The sequence below is a fragment of the Patiria miniata genome, unplaced genomic scaffold (assembly GCF_015706575.1).
Source record: "Patiria miniata isolate m_02_andy unplaced genomic scaffold, ASM1570657v1 HiC_scaffold_1, whole genome shotgun sequence".
Classification (NCBI taxonomy): Eukaryota; Metazoa; Echinodermata; class Asteroidea; order Valvatida; family Asterinidae; genus Patiria; species Patiria miniata.
In genome coordinates, this window is record NW_024037047.1 from 36,983,297 (window position 1) to 37,006,276 (window position 22,980).

Here is a 22,980-nt window from a genome sequence, read left to right on the forward strand (position 1 = left end):
GATAACACCAATGGTTTCAACGGTATTTGACAACAGGTGCATATGCTTATAGGCCCACATGGCATATAATAGATCATACCATTAGTTCAGTTGAATGGACTACCATAGATAATACCACTGGTTGCAATCAACGGTTAACCATGGATTATACATTCAGAAACATGTGTTTATAACACCATGCATTAATTAATAAAGAATATACATTTGAGTCACATGTGTTGGAGTTGATGTACACGTGAATGCTACTTTATTCGTCTTCCGTTAATTTTTTGTAAACACTAGATGATACATTCTTTTTAAAAGTTGCATTTTTTTTATCAATATGTATCCTTTGACTAGAATTTTTTTTTTTTTCATAAACCCATTGTTGTTTCTTTCCTGAAAATACTTTAAAAATTTAAAACGAAAAGGTCAGTTTGGAATTGTATTTGACCTTAAACCAGAATTTCAGCTCAATGAAAGTGCCAGCAGTATTGACCAGGGCATTTTGATACATAAAATGGGGCATTGTTCAGATTACTTCTCCCATGTATAAAAACATTTCTACCGCACATTTTCCAAGTAAAATTTATCGAATGCGCCTTACAATAAAAACAATAAGACTTCAGGTTATTCAAAATTCAATAAAAATGCACAAAAACCTAGCTACAACAATTAAGTCAAATCATAAAGGTAAACCGGTAGGTGAATACTACAGATAAAATATCTCATTTAAAAGACCACTAAATTGTTAACTTCGAAAAAAAAAAACGAATCCCAATTCAATAAAATAAACAGAAAATGAAAAAAAAAAATGATGCTTTATGCCTATACTGACCACTTATTTAAAATCCAACAGAGTCAATTTACATGTTAAAAGCCTTTCGAAATAAGGTCTTCAGTTTCGACTTGAAGCTATAGTGACATTTTGTTGCTGCCTGATGTCAATTGGGAGTTCAATTATATTCATGGACAAAGTTATAATGTTTATGCAGCCTGCATAATGAGATAATTTAGAGCATAACACAATCAAGGCAATTCTATAAAATACATATTTCAGGAAAACATGCAAAGTGAATTGTTGCTAAAAGAGGACTAGTTATGTTTACAAAAGACATTGCAGGTGTTCTTGAAGCAAGTTTTCAGCATACAACACGAGTTCTCATTATATCAGTGATGTAATTGTGAACAACAAAACAAATAACTACACCCTCGTTTTGGCTGATGTGATTACTCAACGGGCTGTCTAATGGAGGAGCGTGTGGGATGTATGTATATGAACAACATTAATTATCTTCCAGTACTGTTGACCAAAGGTTGATACAGCACGCCTAGCGTAGCTGCTGTTCTTCCAAAGAAACCTGTATAAATGGAGACAGAGAAGTACATAAAAAAATGGTGCTTTTTTATGTAGTCAATTAACGCAAATCATGAGCGACAAAATGAAACCCGAAATGCGGGTTGTTAGTAGTTAGTATCAAAGTCAGAAATGAAAAACTTATTAAAGAACACTTGCACGCAATTGATGCCATTAGCACAGTTTTGTATACTGTTTAGAAGCGAACTACTTTTAGATTGATCACCAGTTTTAAATACGATTTCTCTAAAAAAATTAATAAAAAAATACTTTTACAAACAAGGTCTCATAAACCATCATGCTTTTTTACGTGGGCGTGTAGAGAATGTTGGTCAACTAAACATGTTACATGCACACGTAACAGAGAAACTGTTGTTACCTTTATAATTCCCTGTAGGAGCTAGGAGCTCTATACTAAGTTGCCCTGGATCCTCCGAACTGAATGGACTCGATAACAATCTATCATGAACAGAAAATGCATACAGGCTGTCATTGAAGATGAATTACTCAACATTTCAAATGGTCATCAGACATGTCAAAAGAGCTATAACAATATCACATCTTAGGATATTCTCATTGTCATGATTGTCTAGATTTATGCGATAACCATAACAGCAGGCAGTACAGCACAGCCAGAACTGAAACCGAGATATAATGCAGCTCCTTCCATAAGTCCTACCATTTCAAAAAGCGCAATACAGTAAAAAAAAAAAAAACACACACACACACACCCATACTGAAATTTGTATTCTTGTGAAGACATTTCTTTGTTCTCGTGTACGATAGTAAAAGTTTCGAGTTTGAAAGTGAAGTTTCAAAATGCTCTTATTTTAACCAGAATTAATTTCCTTGGTTGAAACTCTTCCATTTGCGACTGATCAACCCACCTTGGAAATTCCTAGTTTTTGAGTAAAATCTTGTGCAGACGTATTCATCTATAGAAATTGTCCTGTGGAGACGTATACAATCTTTTGTTCCCTATTGTACACATGTCTCCAGAGGGAACGGTGTATCAGATCACACCCACAAACACATATTTACGTTACATACCAAGTGTGGACATTCCCTTGGTTTCGTGTAGTTAAGAAAAACCAGTGGGAAAACAAATTCTCGAACTGTGAAAAACTCTTTCAACCCAATTTTTTTTCTATGATAAACCTAACCAAAAATGCCTAACCTGTTTTCCAGAAATGGGGAAACACTGTATGGACTTGCTCGAGAGTCAGCTTTTCTGCTGTGATTTACTCTCTGGAGTCTTAAGACTCTAGACATTTGGCACCAGTATTCCAAATGGCTATGTTGCATTTTGGAAAGCAAGTCTTTGACTTCAACACCTATACATACAAAAACAGGGGCCCCACTGTACACAATAAAGCACTAAGAAAAAAAACATGAAATTAAGCATAGAAGAACACAACTCAGAAAACGCCAACAGCAGACCCTCAGAGAACATCCAGTCAGTACCTGGAGGAAACACAGACAACAAAGAGGGAATGAAAAAAAAACGAAAGAAAAAAAGATGGTGTCTGTGCATGCAATATCAACTTGATAACGACATCAGTTCAAAGAATTTTCCTTCAAAACGCCATAACGACATTAATCGACACTTTTATGCAAGAATTTTACTTGAGAGTCAGCTTTTTTGCTCTGATTTACTCTCAGGAGTCTTCAGACCCTAGACATTTGGCAAAGGTATTCCAAATGGCTATGTTGCATTTTGGAAAGCAAGTCTTTGACTTCAACACCTATACATACAAACACAGTGCCACAATCAAGCTCTAAGAAAAAGCATGAAATTAAACATGCACAACTCAACTCACAAAACCCCAAAAGCGGACCCTCAGAGAACATCCCGTCCCGGCCGTCGTCAATACCTGCAAGTTTACTCGGACAAGAGACAGGGAAGAAAGAAAAAAAACTGCAAAAGAAAAAAAGAGAGGGTTAATCTGTGCACAAATAAACTTGATTTCAACATCAAATCAAAGAGTTTCCCTCCAAAACGCCATCACGCCATTCTTCGTCACGTTTTGGGAAGAATTTTCCTCGAGAGTCAGCTTTTCTGCTGTGATTTACTCTCTGGAGTCTTAAGACTCTAGACGTTTGGCACCAGTATTCCAAATGGCTATGTTGCATTTTGGAAAGCAAGTCTTTGACTTCAACACCCATACATACAAACACAGGGGCCCCACTACACAATAAAACTCTAAGAAAAAGCATGAAATTAAACCTGCACAACTCAACTCACAAAACCCCAACAGCGGACCCTCAGAGAACATCCCGTCCCGGCCATCGTCAATACCTGCAAGTACACTCGGACAAGAGACAGGGAAGAAAGAAAAAAAAACTGCAAAAGAAAAAAAGAGAGGGTTAGTCTGTGCACTAATGAACTTGATTTCAACATCAAATCAAAGAGTTTCCCTCCAAAACGCCATAACGCCATTCTTCGTCACTTTTTGGGAAGAATTTTCCTCGAGAGTCAGCTTTTCTGCTGTGATTTACTCTCTGGAGTCTTAAGACTCTAGACATTTGGCACCAGTATTCCAAATGGCTATGTTGTATTTTGGAAAGCAAGTCTTTGACTTCAACACATATACATACAAACACAGGGGCCCCACTACACAATAAAACTCTAAGAAAAAGCATGAAATTAAACAAGCACAACTCAACTCACAAAACCCCAACAGCGGACCCTCAGAGAACATCCCGTCCCGGCCGTCGTCAATACCTGCAAGTACACTCGGACAAGAGACAGGGAAGAAAGAAAAAAAAACTGCAAAAGAAAAAAAGAGAGGGTTAGTCTGTGCACTAATGAACTTGATTTCAACATCAAATCAAAGAGTTTCCCTCCAAAACGCCATAACGCCATTCTTCGTCACTTTTTGGGAAGAATTTTCCTCGAGAGTCAGCTTTTCTGCTGTGATTTACTCTCTGCAGTCTTAAGACTCTAGACATTTGGCACCAGTATTCCGAATGGCTATGTTGTATTTTGGAAAGCAAGTCTTTGACTTCAACACCTATACATACAAACACAGGGGCCCCACTACACAATAAAACTCTAAGAAAAAGCATGAAATTAAACATGCACAACTCAACTCACAAAACCCCAACAGCGGACCCTCAGAGAACATCCCGTCCCGGCCGTCGTCAATACCTGCAAGTACACTCGGACAAGAGACAGAGAAGAAAGAAAAAAAAACTGCAAAAGAAAAAAAGAGAGGGTTAGTCTGTGCACTAATGAACTTGATTTCAACATCAAATCAAAGAGTTTCCCTCCAAAACGCCATAACGCCATTCTTCGTCACTTTTTGGGAAGAATTTTCCTCGAGAGTCAGCTTTTCTGCTGTGATTTACTCTCTGGAGTCTTAAGACTCTAGACATTTGGAACCAGTATTCCAAATGGCTATGTTGCATTTTCGAAAGCAAGTCTTTGACTTCAACACCTATACATACAAACACAGGGGCCCCACTACACAATAAAACTCTAAGAAAAAGCATGAAATTAAACATGCACAACTCAACTCACAAAACCCCAACAGCGGACCCTCAGAGAACATCCCGTCCCGGCCGTCGTCAATACCTGCAAGTACACTCGGACAAGAGACAGGGAAGAAGAAAAAAAAACTGCAAAAGAAAAAAAGAGAGGGTTAGTCTGTGCACTAATGAATTTGATTTCAACATCAAATCAAAGAGTTTCCGTCCAAAATGCCATAACGCCATTCTTCGTCACTTTTTGGGAAGAATTTTCCTCGAGAGTCAGCTTTTCTGCTGTGATTTACTCTCTGGAGTCTTAAGACTCTAGACATTTGGCACCAGTATTCCAAATGGCTATGTTGCATTTTGGAAAGCAAGTCTTTGACTTCAACACCTATACATACAAACACAGGGGCCCCACTACACAATAAAACTCTAAGAAAAAGCATGAAATTAAACATGCACAACTCAACTCACAAAACCCCAACAGCGGACCCTCAGAGAACATCCCGTCCCTGCCATCGTCAATACCTGCAAGTACACTCGGACAAGAGACAGGGAAGAAAGAAAAAAAAACTGCAAAAGAAAAAAAGAGAGGGTTAGTCTGTGCACTAATGAACTTGATTTCAACATCAAATCAAAGAGTTTCCCTCCAAAACGCCATTCTTCGTCACTTTTTGGGAAGAATTTTCCTCGAGAGTCAGCTTTTCTGCTGTGATTTACTCTCTGGAGTCTTAAGACTCTAGACATTTGGCACCAGTATTCCAAATGGCTATGTTGTATTTTGGAAAGCAAGTCTTTGACTTCAACACCTATACATACAAACACAGGGGCCCCACTACACAATAAAACTCTAAGAAAAAGCATGAAATTAAACAAGCACAACTCAACTCACAAAACCCCAACAGCGGACCCTCAGAGAACATCCCGTCCCGGCCGTCGTCAATACCTGCAAGTACACTCGGACAAGAGACAGGGAAGAAAGAAAAAAAAACTGCAAAAGAAAGAAAGAGAGGGTTAGTCTGTGCACTAATGAACTTGATTTCAACATCAAATCAAAGAGTTTCCCTCCAAAATGCCATAACGCCATTCTTTGTCACTTTTTGGGAAGAATTTTCCTCGAGAGTCAGCTTTTCTGCTGTGATTTACTCTCTGCAGTCTTAAGACTCTAGACATTTGGCACCAGTATTCCGAATGGCTATGTTGTATTTTGGAAAGCAAGTCTTTGACTTCAACACCTATACATACAAACACAGGGGCCCCACTACACAATAAAACTCTAAGAAAAAGCATGAAATTAAACATGCACAACTCAACTCACAAAACCCCAACAGCGGACCCTCAGAGAACATCCCGTCCCGGCCGTCGTCAATACCTGCAAGTACACTCGGACAAGAGACAGAGAAGAAAGAAAAAAAAAATGCAAAAGAAAAAAAGAGAGGGTTAGTCTGTGCACTAATGAACTTGATTTCAACATCAAATCAAAGAGTTTCCCTCCAAAACGCCATACTTCGTCACTTTTTGGGAAGAATTTTCCTCGAGAGTCAGCTTTTCTGCTGTGATTTACTCTCTGGAGTCTTAAGACTCTAGACATTTGGCACCAGTATTCCAAATGGCTATGTTGCATTTTGGAAAGCAAGTCTTTGACTTCAACACCTATACATACAAACACAGGGGCCCCACTACACAATAAAACTCTAAGAAAAAGCATGAAATTAAACATGCACAACTCAACTCACAAAACCCCAACAGCGGACCCTCAGAGAACATCCCGTCCCGGCCGTCGTCAATACCTGCAAGTACACTCGGACAAGAGACAGGGAAGAAAGAAAAAAAACCTGTAACAGAAAAAAAGAGAGGGTTAGTCTGTGCACTAATGAACTTGATTTCAACATCAAATCAAAGAGTTTCCCTCCAAAATGCCATAATGCCATTCTTCGTCACTTTTTGGGAAGACTTTTCCTCGAGAGTCAGCTTTTCTGCTGTGATTTACTCTCTGCAGTCTTAAGACTCTAGACATTTGGCACCAGTATTCCAAATGGCTATGTTGTATTTTGGAAAGCAAGTCTTTGACTTCAACACCTATACATACAAACACAGGGGCCCCACTACACAATAAAACTCTAAGAAAAAGCATGAAATTAAACATGCACAACTCAACTCACAAAACCCCAACAGCGGACCCTCAGAGAACATCCCGTCCCGGCCGTCGTCAATACCTGCAAGTACACTCGGACAAGAGACAGAGAAGAAAGAAAAAAAAACTGCAAAAGAAAGAAAGAGAGGGTTAGTCTGTGCACTAATGAACTTGATTTCAACATCAAATCAAAGAGTTTCCCTCCAAAACGCCATAACGCCATTCTTCGTCACTTTTTGGGAAGAATTTTCCTCGAGAGTCAGCTTTTCTGCTGTGATTTACTCTCGGGAGTCTTAAGACTCTAGACATTTGGAACCAGTATTCCAAATGGCTATGTTGCATTTTCGAAAGCAAGTCTTTGACTTCAACACCTATACATACAAACACAGGGGCCCCACTACACAATAAAACTCTAAGAAAAAGCATGAAATTAAACATGCACAACTCAACTCACAAAACCCCAACAGCGGACCCTCAGAGAACATCCCGTCCCGGCCGTCGTCAATACCTGCAAGTACACTCGGACAAGAGACAGGGAAGAAGAAAAAAAAAACTGCAAAAGAAAAAAAGAGAGGGTTAGTCTGTGCACTAATGAATTTGATTTCAACATCAAATCAAAGAGTTTCCGTCCAAAATGCCATAACGCCATTCTTCGTCACTTTTTGGGAAGAATTTTCCTCGAGAGTCAGCTTTTCTGCTGTGATTTACTCTCTGCAGTCTTAAGACTCTAGACATTTGGCACCAGTATTCCGAATGGCTATGTTGTATTTTGGAAAGCAAGTCTTTGACTTCAACACCTATACATACAAACACAGGGGCCCCACTACACAATAAAACTCTAAGAAAAAGCATGAAATTAAACATGCACAACTCAACTCACAAAACCCCAACAGCGGACCCTCAGAGAACATCCCGTCCCGGCCGTCGTCAATACCTGCAAGTACACTCGGACAAGAGACAGGGAAGAAGAAAAAAAAACTGCAAAAGAAAAAAAGAGACACCTATACATACAAACACAGGGGCCCCACTACACAATAAAACTCTAAGAAAAAGCATGAAATTAAACATGCACAACTCAACTCACAAAACCCCAACAGCGGACCCTCAGAGAACATCCCGTCCCGGCCGTCGTCAATACCTGCAAGTACACTCGGACAAGAGACAGGGAAGAAAGAAAAAAAAACTGCAAAAGAAAAAAGAGAGGGTTAGTCTGTGCACTAATGAACTTGATTTCAACATCAAATCAAAGAGTTTCCCTCCAAAACGCCATAACGCCATTCTTCGTCACTTTTTGGGAAGAATTTTCAGCGAGAGTCAGCTTTTCTGCTGTGATTTACACTCGGGAGTCTTAAGACTCTAGACATTTGGCACCAGTATTCCAAATGGCTATGTTGCATTTTGGAAAGCAAGTCTTTGACTTCAACACCTATACATACAAACACAGGGGCCCCACTACACAATAAAACTCTAAGAAAAAGCATGAAATTAAACCTGCACAACTCAACTCACAAAACCCCAACAGCGGACCCTCAGAGAACATCCCGTCCCGGCCGTCGTCAATACCTGCAAGTACACTCGGACAAGAGACAGGGAAGAAAGAAAAAAAACTGCAAAAGAAAAAAAGAGAGGGTTAGTCTGTGCACTAATGAACTTGATTTCAACATCAAATCAAAGAGTTTCCCTCCAAAACGCCATAACGCCATTCTTCGTCACTTTTTGGGAAGAATTTTCCTCGAGAGTCAGCTTTTCTGCTGTGATTTACTCTCTGGAGTCTTAAGACTCTAGACATTTGGCACCAGTATTCCGAATGGCTATGTTGTATTTTGGAAAGCAAGTCTTTGACTTCAACACCTATACATACAAACACAGGGGCCCCACTACACAATAAAACTCTAAGAAAAAGCATGAAATTAAACATGCACAACTCAACTCACAAAACCCCAACAGCGGACCCTCAGAGAACATCCCGTCCCGGCCGTCGTCAATACCTGCAAGTACACTCGGACAAGAGACAGAGAAGAAAGAAAAAAAAACTGCAAAAGAAAAAAAGAGAGGGTTAGTCTGTGCACTAATGAACTTGATTTCAACATCAAATCAAAGAGTTTCCCTCCAAAACGCCATACTTCGTCACTTTTTGGGAAGAATTTTCCTCGAGAGTCAGCTTTTCTGCTGTGATTTACTCTCTGGAGTCTTAAGACTCTAGACATTTGGCACCAGTATTCCAAATGGCTATGTTGCATTTTGGAAAGCAAGTCTTTGACTTCAACACCTATACATACAAACACAGGGGCCCCACTACACAATAAAACTCTAAGAAAAAGCATGAAATTAAACATGCACAACTCAACTCACAAAACCCCAACAGCGGACCCTCAGAGAACATCCCGTCCCGGCCGTCGTCAATACCTGCAAGTACACTCGGACAAGAGACAGGGAAGAAGAAAAAAAACTGCAAAAGAAAAAAAGAGAGGGTTAGTCTGTGCACTAATGAACTTGATTTCAACATCAAATCAAAGAGTTTCCCTCCAAAATGCCATAACGCCATTCTTCGTCACTTTTTGGGAAGAATTTTCCTCGAGAGTCAGCTTTTCTGCTGTGATTTACTCTCTGGAGTCTTAAGACTCTAGACATTTGGCACCAGTATTCCAAATGGCTATGTTGCATTTTGGAAAGCAAGTCTTTGACTTCAACACCTATACATACAAACACAGGGGCCCCACTACACAATAAAACTCTAAGAAAAAGCATGAAATTAAACATGCACAACTCAACTCACAAAACCCCAACAGCGGACCCTCAGAGAACATCCCGTCCCGGCCGTCGTCAATACCTGCAAGTACACTCGGACAAGAGACAGGGAAGAAGAAAAAAAACTGCAAAAGAAAAAAAGAGAGGGTTAGTCTGTGCACTAATGAACTTGATTTCAACATCAAATCAAAGAGTTTCCCTCCAAAATGCCATAACGCCATTCTTCGTCACTTTTTGGGAAGAATTTTCCTCGAGAGTCAGCTTTTCTGCTGTGATTTACTCTCTGGAGTCTTAAGACTCTAGACATTTGGCACCAGTATTCCAAATGGCTATGTTGCATTTTGGAAAGCAAGTCTTTGACTTCAACACCTATACATACAAACACAGGGGCCCCACTACACAATAAAACTCTAAGAAAAAGCATGAAATTAAACATGCACAACTCAACTCACAAAACCCCAACAGCGGACCCTCAGAGAACATCCCGTCCCGGCCGTCGTCAATACCTGCAAGTACACTCGGACAAGAGACAGGGAAGAAGAAAAAAAACTGCAAAAGAAAAAAAGAGAGGGTTAGTCTGTGCACTAATGAACTTGATTTCAACATCAAATCAAAGAGTTTCCCTCCAAAATGCCATAACGCCATTCTTCGTCACTTTTTGGGAAGAATTTTCCTCGAGAGTCAGCTTTTCTGCTGTGATTTACTCTCTGGAGTCTTAAGACTCTAGACATTTGGCACCAGTATTCCAAATGGCTATGTTGCATTTTGGAAAGCAAGTCTTTGACTTCAACACCTATACATACAAACACAGGGGCCCCACTACACAATAAAACTCTAAGAAAAAGCATGAAATTAAACATGCACAACTCAACTCACAAAACCCCAACAGCGGACCCTCAGAGAACATCCCGTCCCGGCCGTCGTCAATACCTGCAAGTACACTCGGACAAGAGACAGGGAAGAAGAAAAAAAAACTGCAAAAGAAAAAAAGAGAGGGTTAGTCTGTGCACTAATGAACTTGATTTCAACATCAAATCAAAGAGTTTCCCTCCAAAACGCCATTCTTCGTCACTTTTAGGGAAGAATTTTCCTCGAGAGTCAGCTTTTCTGCTGTGATTTACTCTCTGGAGTCTTAAGACTCTAGACATTTGGCACCAGTATTCCAAATGGCTATGTTGCATTTTGGAAAGCAAGTCTTTGACTTCAACACCTATACATACAAACACAGGGGCCCCACTACACAATAAAACTCTAAGAAAAAGCATGAAATTAAACATGCACAACTCAACTCACAAAACCCCAACAGCGGACCCTCAGAGAACATCCCGTCCCGGCCGTCGTCAATACCTGCAAGTACACTCGGACAAGAGACAGGGAAGAAAGAAAAAAAAACTGCAAAAGAAAAAAAGAGAGGGTTAGTCTGTGCACTAATGAACTTGATTTCAACATCAAATCAAAGAGTTTCCCTCCAAAATGCCATAACGCCATTCTTCGTCACTTTTTGGGAAGAATTTTCCTCGAGAGTCAGCTTTTCTGCTGTGATTTACTCTCTGGAGTCTTAAGACTCTAGACATTTGGCACCAGTATTCCAAATGGCTATGTTGCATTTTGGAAAGCAAGTCTTTGACTTCAACACCTATACATACAAACACAGGGGCCCCACTACACAATAAAACTCTAAGAAAAAGCATGAAATTAAACATGCACAACTCAACTCACAAAACCCCAACAGCGGACCCTCAGAGAACATCCCGTCCCGGCCGTCGTCAATACCTGCAAGTACACTCGGACAAGAGACAGGGAAGAAAGAAAAAAAACTGCAAAAGAAAAAAGAGAGGGTTAGTCTGTGCACTAATGAACTTGATTTCAACATCAAATCAAAGAGTTTCCCTCCAAAATGCCATAACGCCATTCTTCGTCACTTTTTGGGAAGAATTTTCCTCGAGAGTCAGCTTTTCTGCTGTGATTTACTCTCTGGAGTCTTAAGACTCTAGACATTTGGCACCAGTATTCCAAATGGCTATGTTGCATTTTGGAAAGCAAGTCTTTGACTTCAACACCTATACATACAAACACAGGGGCCCCACTACACAATAAAACTCTAAGAAAAAGCATGAAATTAAACATGCACAACTCAACTCACAAAACCCCAACAGCGGACCCTCAGAGAACATCCCGTCCCGGCCGTCGTCAATACCTGCAAGTACACTCGGACAAGAGACAGGGAAGAAAGAAAAAAAAACTGCAAAAGAAAAAAAGAGAGGTTAGTCTGTGCACTAATGAACTTGATTTCAACATCAAATCAAAGAGTTTCCCTCCAAAACGCCATAACGCCATTCTTCGTCACTTTTTGGGAAGAATTTTCCTCGAGAGTCAGCTTTTCTGCTGTGATTTACTCTCTGGAGTCTTAAGACTCTAGACATTTGGCACCAGTATTCCAAATGGCTATGTTGCATTTTGGAAAGCAAGTCTTTGACTTCAACACCTATACATACAAACACAGGGGCCCCACTACACAATAAAACTCTAAGAAAAAGCATGAAATTAAACATGCACAACTCAACTCACAAAACCCCAACAGCGGACCCTCAGAGAACATCCCGTCCCGGCCGTCGTCAATACCTGCAAGTACACTCGGACAAGAGACAGGGAAGAAGAAAAAAAAACTGCAAAAGAAAAAAAGAGAGGGTTAGTCTGTGCACTAATGAACTTGATTTCAACATCAAATCAAAGAGTTTCCCTCCAAAACGCCATAACGCCATTCTTCGTCACTTTTTGGGAAGAATTTTCCTCGAGAGTCAGCTTTTCTGCTGTGATTTACTCTCTGGAGTCTTAAGACTCTAGACATTTGGCACCAGTATTCCAAATGGCTATGTTGCATTTTGGAAAGCAAGTCTTTGACTTCAACACCTATACATACAAACACAGGGGCCCCACTACACAATAAAACTCTAAGAAAAAGCATGAAATTAAACATGCACAACTCAACTCACAAAACCCCAACAGCGGACCCTCAGAGAACATCCCGTCCCGGCCGTCGTCAATACCTGCAAGTACACTCGGACAAGAGACAGGGAAGAAAGAAAAAAAACTGCAAAAGAAAAAAAGAGAGGGTTAGTCTGTGCACTAATGAACTTGATTTCAACATCAAATCAAAGAGTTTCCCTCCAAAATGCCATAACGCCATTCTTCGTCACTTTTTGGGAAGACTTTTCCTCGAGAGTCAGCTTTTCTGCTGTGATTTACTCTCTGGAGTCTTAAGACTCTAGACATTTGGCACCAGTATTCCAAATGGCTATGTTGCATTTTGGAAAGCAAGTCTTTGACTTCAACACCTATACATACAAACACAGGGGCCCCACTACACAATAAAACTCTAAGAAAAAGCATGAAATTAAACATGCACAACTCAACTCACAAAACCCCAACAGCGGACCCTCAGAGAACATCCCGTCCCGGCCGTCGTCAATACCTGCAAGTACACTCGGACAAGAGACAGGGAAGAAAGAAAAAAAACTGCAAAAGAAAAAAAGAGAGGGTTAGTCTGTGCACTAATGAACTTGATTTCAACATCAAATCAAAGAGTTTCCCTCCAAAATGCCATAACGCCATTCTTCGTCACTTTTTGGGAAGACTTTTCCTCGAGAGTCAGCTTTTCTGCTGTGATTTACTCTCTGGAGTCTTAAGACTCTAGACATTTGGCACCAGTATTCCAAATGGCTATGTTGCATTTTGGAAAGCAAGTCTTTGACTTCAACACCTATACATACAAACACAGGGGCCCCACTACACAATAAAACTCTAAGAAAAAGCATGAAATTAAACATGCACAACTCAACTCACAAAACCCCAACAGCGGACCCTCAGAGAACATCCCGTCCCGGCCGTCGTCAATACCTGCAAGTACACTCGGACAAGAGACAGGGAAGAAAGAAAAAAAACTGCAAAAGAAAAAAAGAGAGGGTTAGTCTGTGCACTAATGAACTTGATTTCAACATCAAATCAAAGAGTTTCCCTCCAAAACGCCATAACGCCATTCTTCGTCACTTTTTGGGAAGAATTTTCCTCGAGAGTCAGCTTTTCTGCTGTGATTTACTCTCTGGAGTCTTAAGACTCTAGACATTTGGCACCAGTATTCCAAATGGCTATGTTGCATTTTGGAAAGCAAGTCTTTGACTTCAACACCTATACATACAAACACAGGGGCCCCACTACACAATAAAACTCTAAGAAAAAGCATGAAATTAAACATGCACAACTCAACTCACAAAACCCCAACAGCGGACCCTCAGAGAACATCCCGTCCCGGCCGTCGTCAATACCTGCAAGTACACTCGGACAAGAGACAGGGAAGAAAGAAAAAAAAACTGCAAAAGAAAAAAAGAGAGGGTTAGTCTGTGCACTAATGAACTTGATTTCAACATCAAATCAAAGAGTTTCCCTCCAAAATGCCATAACGCCATTCTTCGTCACTTTTTGGGAAGAATTTTCCTCGAGAGTCAGCTTTTCTGCTGTGATTTACTCTCTGGAGTCTTAAGACTCTAGACATTTGGCACCAGTATTCCAAATGGCTATGTTGCATTTTGGAAAGCAAGTCTTTGACTTCAACACCTATACATACAAACACAGGGGCCCCACTACACAATAAAACTCTAAGAAAAAGCATGAAATTAAACATGCACAACTCAACTCACAAAACCCCAACAGCGGACCCTCAGAGAACATCCCGTCCCGGCCGTCGTCAATACCTGCAAGTACACTCGGACAAGAGACAGGGAAGAAAGAAAAAAAACTGCAAAAGAAAAAAGAGAGGGTTAGTCTGTGCACTAATGAACTTGATTTCAACATCAAATCAAAGAGTTTCCCTCCAAAACGCCATAACGCCATTCTTCGTCACTTTTTGGGAAGAATTTTCCTCGAGAGTCAGCTTTTCTGCTGTGATTTACTCTCTGGAGTCTTAAGACTCTAGACATTTGGCACCAGTATTCCAAATGGCTATGTTGCATTTTGGAAAGCAAGTCTTTGACTTCAACACCTATACATACAAACACAGGGGCCCCACTACACAATAAAACTCTAAGAAAAAGCATGAAATTAAACATGCACAACTCAACTCACAAAACCCCAACAGCGGACCCTCAGAGAACATCCCGTCCCGGCCGTCGTCAATACCTGCAAGTACACTCGGACAAGAGACAGGGAAGAAAAAAAAAAACTGCAAAAGAAAAAAAGAGAGGGTTAGTCTGTGCACTAATGAACTTGATTTCAACATCAAATCAAAGAGTTTCCCTCCAAAACGCCATAACGCCATTCTTCGTCACTTTTTGGGAAGAATTTTCCTCGAGAGTCAGCTTTTCTGCTGTGATTTACTCTCTGGAGTCTTAAGACTCTAGACATTTGGCACCAGTATTCCAAATGGCTATGTTGCATTTTGGAAAGCAAGTCTTTGACTTCAACACCTATACATACAAACACAGGGGCCCCACTACACAATAAAACTCTAAGAAAAAGCATGAAATTAAACATGCACAACTCAACTCACAAAACCCCAACAGCGGACCCTCAGAGAACATCCCGTCCCGGCCGTCGTCAATACCTGCAAGTACACTCGGACAAGAGACAGGGAAGAAAGAAAAAAAAACTGCAAAAGAAAAAAGAGAGGGTTAGTCTGTGCACTAATGAACTTGATTTCAACATCAAATCAAAGAGTTTCCCTCCAAAACGCCATAACGCCATTCTTCGTCACTTTTTGGGAAGAATTTTCCTCGAGAGTCAGCTTTTCTGCTGTGATTTACTCTCTGGAGTCTTAAGACTCTAGACATTTGGCACCAGTATTCCAAATGGCTATGTTGCATTTTGGAAAGCAAGTCTTTGACTTCAACACCTATACATACAAACACAGGGGCCCCACTACACAATAAAACTCTAAGAAAAAGCATGAAATTAAACATGCACAACTCAACTCACAAAACCCCAACAGCGGACCCTCAGAGAACATCCCGTCCCGGCCGTCGTCAATACCTGCAAGTACACTCGGACAAGAGACAGGGAAGAAAGAAAAAAACTGCAAAAAAAAAAGAGAGGGTTAGTCTGTGCACTAATGAACTTGATTTCAACATCAAATCAAAGAGTTTCCCTCCAAAATGCCATAACGCCATTCTTCGTCACTTTTTGGGAAGAATTTTCCTCGAGAGTCAGCTTTTCTGCTGTGATTTACTCTCTGGAGTCTTAAGACTCTAGACATTTGGCACCAGTATTCCAAATGGCTATGTTGCATTTTGGAAAGCAAGTCTTTGACTTCAACACCTATACATACAAACACAGGGGCCCCACTACACAATAAAACTCTAAGAAAAAGCATGAAATTAAACATGCACAACTCAACTCACAAAACCCCAACAGCGGACCCTCAGAGAACATCCCGTCCCGGCCGTCGTCAATACCTGCAAGTACACTCGGACAAGAGACAGGGAAGAAAGAAAAAAAACTGCAAAAGAAAAAAAGAGAGGGTTAGTCTGTGCACTAATGAACTTGATTTCAACATCAAATCAAAGAGTTTCCCTCCAAAACGCCATAACGCCATTCTTCGTCACTTTTTGGGAAGAATTTTCCTCGAGAGTCAGCTTTTCTGCTGTGATTTACTCTCTGGAGTCTTAAGACTCTAGACATTTGGCACCAGTATTCCAAATGGCTATGTTGCATTTTGGAAAGCAAGTCTTTGACTTCAACACCTATACATACAAACACAGGGGCCCCACTACACAATAAAACTCTAAGAAAAAGCATGAAATTAAACATGCACAACTCAACTCACAAAACCCCAACAGCGGACCCTCAGAGAACATCCCGTCCCGGCCGTCGTCAATACCTGCAAGTACACTCGGACAAGAGACAGGGAAGAAAAAAAAAAACTGCAAAAGAAAAAAGAGAGGGTTAGTCTGTGCACTAATGAACTTGATTTCAACATCAAATCAAAGAGTTTCCCTCCAAAACGCCATAACGCCATTCTTCGTCACTTTTTGGGAAGAATTTTCCTCGAGAGTCAGCTTTTCTGCTGTGATTTACTCTCTGGAGTCTTAAGACTCTAGACATTTGGCACCAGTATTCCAAATGGCTATGTTGCATTTTGGAAAGCAAGTCTTTGACTTCAACACCTATACATACAAACACAGGGGCCCCACTACACAATAAAACTCTAAGAAAAAGCATGAAATTAAACATGCACAACTCAACTCACAAAACCCCAACAGCGGACCCTCAGAGAACATCCCGTCCCGGCCGTCGTCAATACCTGCAAGTACACTCGGACAAGAGACAGGGAAGAAAGAAAAAAAACTGCAAAAGAAAAAAAGAGAGGGTTAGTCTGTGCACTAATGAACTTGATTTCAACATCAAATCAAAGAGTTTCCCTCCAAAACGCCATAACGCCATTCTTCGTCACTTTTGGGAAGAATTTTCCTCGAGAGTCAGCTTTTCTGCTGTGATTTACTCTCTGGAGTCTTAAGACTCTAGACATTTGGCACCAGTATTCCAAATGGCTATGTTGCATTTTGGAAAGCAAGTCTTTGACTTCAACACCTATACATACAAACACAGGGGCCCCACTACACAATAAAACTCTAAGAAAAAGCATGAAATTAAACATGCACAACTCAACTCACAAAACCCCAACAGCGGACCCTCAGAGAACATCCCGTCCCGGCCGTCGTCAATACCTGCAAGTACACTCGGACAAGAGACAGGGAAGAAAGAAAAAAAACTGCAAAAGAAAAAAAGAGAGGGTTAGTCTGTGCACTAATGAACTTGATTTCAACATCAAATCAAAGAGTTTCCCTCCAAAACGCCATAACGCCATTCTTCGTCACTTTTTGGGAAGAATTTTCCTCGAGAGTCAGCTTTTCTGCTGTGATTTACTCTCTGGAGTCTTAAGACTCTAGACATTTGGCACCAGTATTCCAAATGGCTATGTTGCATTTTGGAAAGCAAGTCTTTGACTTCAACACCTATACATACAAACACAGGGGCCCCACTACACAATAAAACTCTAAGAAAAAGCATGAAATTAAACATGCACAACTCAACTCACAAAACCCCAACAGCGGACCCTCAGAGAACATCCCGTCCCGGCCGTCGTCAATACCTGCAAGTACACTCGGACAAGAGACAGGGAAGAAAGAAAAAAAAACTGCAAAAGAAAAAAAGAGAGGGTTAGTCTGTGCACTAATGAACTTGATTTCAACATCAAATCAAAGAGTTTCCCTCCAAAACGCCATAACGCCATTCTTCGTCACTTTTTGGGAAGAATTTTCTCGAGAGTCAGCTTTTCTGCTGTGATTTACTCTCTGGAGTCTTAAGACTCTAGACATTTGGCACCAGTATTCCAAATGGCTATGTTGCATTTTGGAAAGCAAGTCTTTGACTTCAACACCTATACATACAAACACAGGGGCCCCACTACACAATAAAACTCTAAGAAAAAGCATGAAATTAAACATGCACAACTCAACTCACAAAACCCCAACAGCGGACCCTCAGAGAACATCCCGTCCCGGCCGTCGTCAATACCTGCAAGTACACTCGGACAAGAGACAGGGAAGAAAGAAAAAAACTGCAAAAGAAAAAAGAGAGGGTTAGTCTGTGCACTAATGAACTTGATTTCAACATCAAATCAAAGAGTTTCCCTCCAAAACGCCATAACGCCATTCTTCGTCACTTTTGGGAAGAATTTTCCTCGAGAGTCAGCTTTTCTGCTGTGATTTACTCTCTGGAGTCTTAAGACTCTAGACATTTGGCACCAGTATTCCAAATGGCTATGTTGCATTTTGGAAAGCAAGTCTTTGACTTCAACACCTATACATACAAACACAGGGGCCCCACTACACAATAAAACTCTAAGAAAAAGCATGAAATTAAACATGCACAACTCAACTCACAAAACCCCAACAGCGGACCCTCAGAGAACATCCCGTCCCGGCCGTCGTCAATACCTGCAAGTACACTCGGACAAGAGACAGGGAAGAAAGAAAAAAAAACTGCAAAAGAAAAAAAGAGAGGGTTAGTCTGTGCACTAATGAACTTGATTTCAACATCAAATCAAAGAGTTTCCCTCCAAAACGCCATAACGCCATTCTTCGTCACTTTTTGGGAAGAATTTTCCTCGAGAGTCAGCTTTTCTGCTGTGATTTACTCTCTGGAGTCTTAAGACTCTAGACATTTGGCACCAGTATTCCAAATGGCTATGTTGCATTTTGGAAAGCAAGTCTTTGACTTCAACACCTATACATACAAACACAGGGGCCCCACTACACAATAAAACTCTAAGAAAAAGCATGAAATTAAACATGCACAACTCAACTCACAAAACCCCAACAGCGGACCCTCAGAGAACATCCCGTCCCGGCCGTCGTCAATACCTGCAAGTACACTCGGACAAGAGACAGGGAAGAAAAAAAAAAACTGCAAAAGAAAAAAAGAGAGGGTTAGTCTGTGCACTAATGAACTTGATTTCAACATCAAATCAAAGAGTTTCCCTCCAAAACGCCATAACGCCATTCTTCGTCACTTTTTGGGAAGAATTTTCCTCGAGAGTCAGCTTTTCTGCTGTGATTTACTCTCTGGAGTCTTAAGACTCTAGACATTTGGCACCAGTATTCCAAATGGCTATGTTGCATTTTGGAAAGCAAGTCTTTGACTTCAACACCTATACATACAAACACAGGGGCCCCACTACACAATAAAACTCTAAGAAAAAGCATGAAATTAAACATGCACAACTCAACTCACAAAACCCCAACAGCGGACCCTCAGAGAACATCCCGTCCCGGCCGTCGTCAATACCTGCAAGTACACTCGGACAAGAGACAGGGAAGAAAGAAAAAAAACTGCAAAAGAAAAAAAGAGAGGGTTAGTCTGTGCACTAATGAACTTGATTTCAACATCAAATCAAAGAGTTTCCCTCCAAAACGCCATAACGCCATTCTTCGTCACTTTTTGGGAAGAATTTTCCTCGAGAGTCAGCTTTTCTGCTGTGATTTACTCTCTGGAGTCTTAAGACTCTAGACATTTGGCACCAGTATTCCAAATGGCTATGTTGCATTTTGGAAAGCAAGTCTTTGACTTCAACACCTATACATACAAACACAGGGGCCCCACTACACAATAAAACTCTAAGAAAAAGCATGAAATTAAACATGCACAACTCAACTCACAAAACCCCAACAGCGGACCCTCAGAGAACATCCCGTCCCGGCCGTCGTCAATACCTGCAAGTACACTCGGACAAGAGACAGGGAAGAAAGAAAAAAAACTGCAAAAGAAAAAAAAAAAGAGGGTTAGTCTGTGCACTAATGAACTTGATTTCAACATCAAATCAAAGAGTTTCCCTCCAAAACGCCATAACGCCATTCTTCGTCACTTTTTGGGAAGAATTTTCCTCGAGAGTCAGCTTTTCTCTGCTGTGATTTACTCTCTGGAGTCTTAAGACTCTAGACATTTGGCACCAGTATTCCAAATGGCTATGTTGCATTTTGGAAAGCAAGTCTTTGACTTCAACACCTATACATACAAACACAGGGGCCCCACTACACAATAAAACTCTAAGAAAAAGCATGAAATTAAACATGCACAACTCAACTCACAAAACCCCAACAGCGGACCCTCAGAGAACATCCCGTCCCGGCCGTCGTCAATACCTGCAAGTACACTCGGACAAGAGACAGGGAAGAAAGAAAAAAAACTGCAAAAGAAAAAAAGAGAGGGTTAGTCTGTGCACTAATGAACTTGATTTCAACATCAAATCAAAGAGTTTCCCTCCAAAACGCCATAACGCCATTCTTCGTCACTTTTTGGGAAGAATTTTCCTCGAGAGTCAGCTTTTCTGCTGTGATTTACTCTCTGGAGTCTTAAGACTCTAGACATTTGGCACCAGTATTCCAAATGGCTATGTTGCATTTTGGAAAGCAAGTCTTTGACTTCAACACCTATACATACAAACACAGGGGCCCCACTACACAATAAAACTCTAAGAAAAAGCATGAAATTAAACATGCACAACTCAACTCACAAAACCCCAACAGCGGACCCTCAGAGAACATCCCGTCCCGGCCGTCGTCAATACCTGCAAGTACACTCGGACAAGAGACAGGGAAGAAAGAAAAAAAACTGCAAAAGAAAAAAAGAGAGGGTTAGTCTGTGCACTAATGAACTTGATTTCAACATCAAATCAAAGAGTTTCCCTCCAAAACGCCATAACGCCATTCTTCGTCACTTTTTGGAAGAATTTTCCTCGAGAGTCAGCTTTTCTGCTGTGATTTACTCTCTGGAGTCTTAAGACTCTAGACATTTGGCACCAGTATTCCAAATGGCTATGTTGCATTTTGGAAAGCAAGTCTTTGACTTCAACACCTATACATACAAACACAGGGGCCCCACTACACAATAAAACTCTAAGAAAAAGCATGAAATTAAACATGCACAACTCAACTCACAAAAACCCAACAGCGGACCCTCAGAGAACATCCCGTCCCGGCCGTCGTCAATACCTGCAAGTACACTCGGACAAGAGACAGGGAAGAAAGAAAAAAAAACTGCAAAAGAAAAAAGAGAGGGTTAGTCTGTGCACTAATGAACTTGATTTCAACATCAAATCAAAGAGTTTCCCTCCAAAACGCCATAACGCCATTCTTCGTCACTTTTTGGGAAGAATTTTCCTCGAGAGTCAGCTTTTCTGCTGTGATTTACTCTCTGGAGTCTTAAGACTCTAGACATTTGGCACCAGTATTCCAAATGGCTATGTTGCATTTTGGAAAGCAAGTCTTTGACTTCAACACCTATACATACAAACACAGGGGCCCCACTACACAATAAAACTCTAAGAAAAAGCATGAAATTAAACATGCACAACTCAACTCACAAAACCCCAACAGCGGACCCTCAGAGAACATCCCGTCCCGGCCGTCGTCAATACCTGCAAGTACACTCGGACAAGAGACAGGGAAGAAAGAAAAAAAAACTGCAAAAGAAAAAAGAGAGGGTTAGTCTGTGCACTAATGAACTTGATTTCAACATCAAATCAAAGAGTTTCCCTCCAAAACGCCATAACGCCATTCTTCGTCACTTTTTGGGAAGAATTTTCCTCGAGAGTCAGCTTTTCTGCTGTGATTTACTCTCTGGAGTCTTAAGACTCTAGACATTTGGCACCAGTATTCCAAATGGCTATGTTGCATTTTGGAAAGCAAGTCTTTGACTTCAACACCTATACATACAAACACAGGGGCCCCACTACACAATAAAACTCTAAGAAAAAGCATGAAATTAAACATGCACACTCAACTCAACTCACAAACCCCAACAGCGGACCCTCAGAGAACATCCCGTCCCGGCCGTCGTCAATACCTGCAAGTACACTCGGACAAGAGACAGGGAAGAAAGAAAAAAAACTGCAAAAGAAAAAAAGAGAGGGTTAGTCTGTGCACTAATGAACTTGATTTCAACATCAAATCAAAGAGTTTCCCTCCAAAACGCCATAACGCCATTCTTCGTCACTTTTTGGGAAGAATTTTCCTCGAGAGTCAGCTTTTCTGCTGTGATTTACTCTCTGGAGTCTTAAGACTCTAGACATTTGGCACCAGTATTCCAAATGGCTATGTTGCATTTTGGAAAGCAAGTCTTTGACTTCAACACCTATACATACAAACACAGGGGCCCCACTACACAATAAAACTCTAAGAAAAAGCATGAAATTAAACATGCACAACTCAACTCACAAAACCCCAACAGCGGACCCTCAGAGAACATCCCGTCCCGGCCGTCGTCAATACCTGCAAGTACACTCGGACAAGAGACAGGGAAGAAAGAAAAAAAACTGCAAAAGAAAAAAAGAGAGGGTTAGTCTGTGCACTAATGAACTTGATTTCAACATCAAATCAAAGAGTTTCCCTCCAAAACGCCATAACGCCATTCTTCGTCACTTTTTGGGAAGAATTTTCCTCGAGAGTCAGCTTTTCTGCTGTGATTTACTCTCTGGAGTCTTAAGACTCTAGACATTTGGCACCAGTATTCCAAATGGCTATGTTGCATTTTGGAAAGCAAGTCTTTGACTTCAACACCTATACATACAAACACAGGGGCCCCACTACACAATAAAACTCTAAGAAAAAGCATGAAATTAAACATGCACAACTCAACTCACAAAACCCCAACAGCGGACCCTCAGAGAACATCCCGTCCCGGCCGTCGTCAATACCTGCAAGTACACTCGGACAAGAGACAGGGAAGAAAGAAAAAAAAA

General features: G+C 40.9%; 1 long non-coding RNA gene across 1 annotated transcript; it reads right to left on the reverse strand.

Annotated features, from left to right (window-relative positions):
- Nucleotides 1–250: 250 nt before the first annotated feature.
- LOC119722505 lies at nt 251–2,792 on the reverse strand. Its single transcript, XR_005270450.1, has 3 exons — nt 2,755–2,792; nt 1,716–1,795; nt 251–1,340 (listed from the first exon to the last, which is right to left on the reverse strand). It is a non-coding gene; the product is annotated as an uncharacterized LOC119722505 (long non-coding RNA).
- Between the last annotated feature and the right edge of the window lie 20,188 nt (nt 2,793–22,980).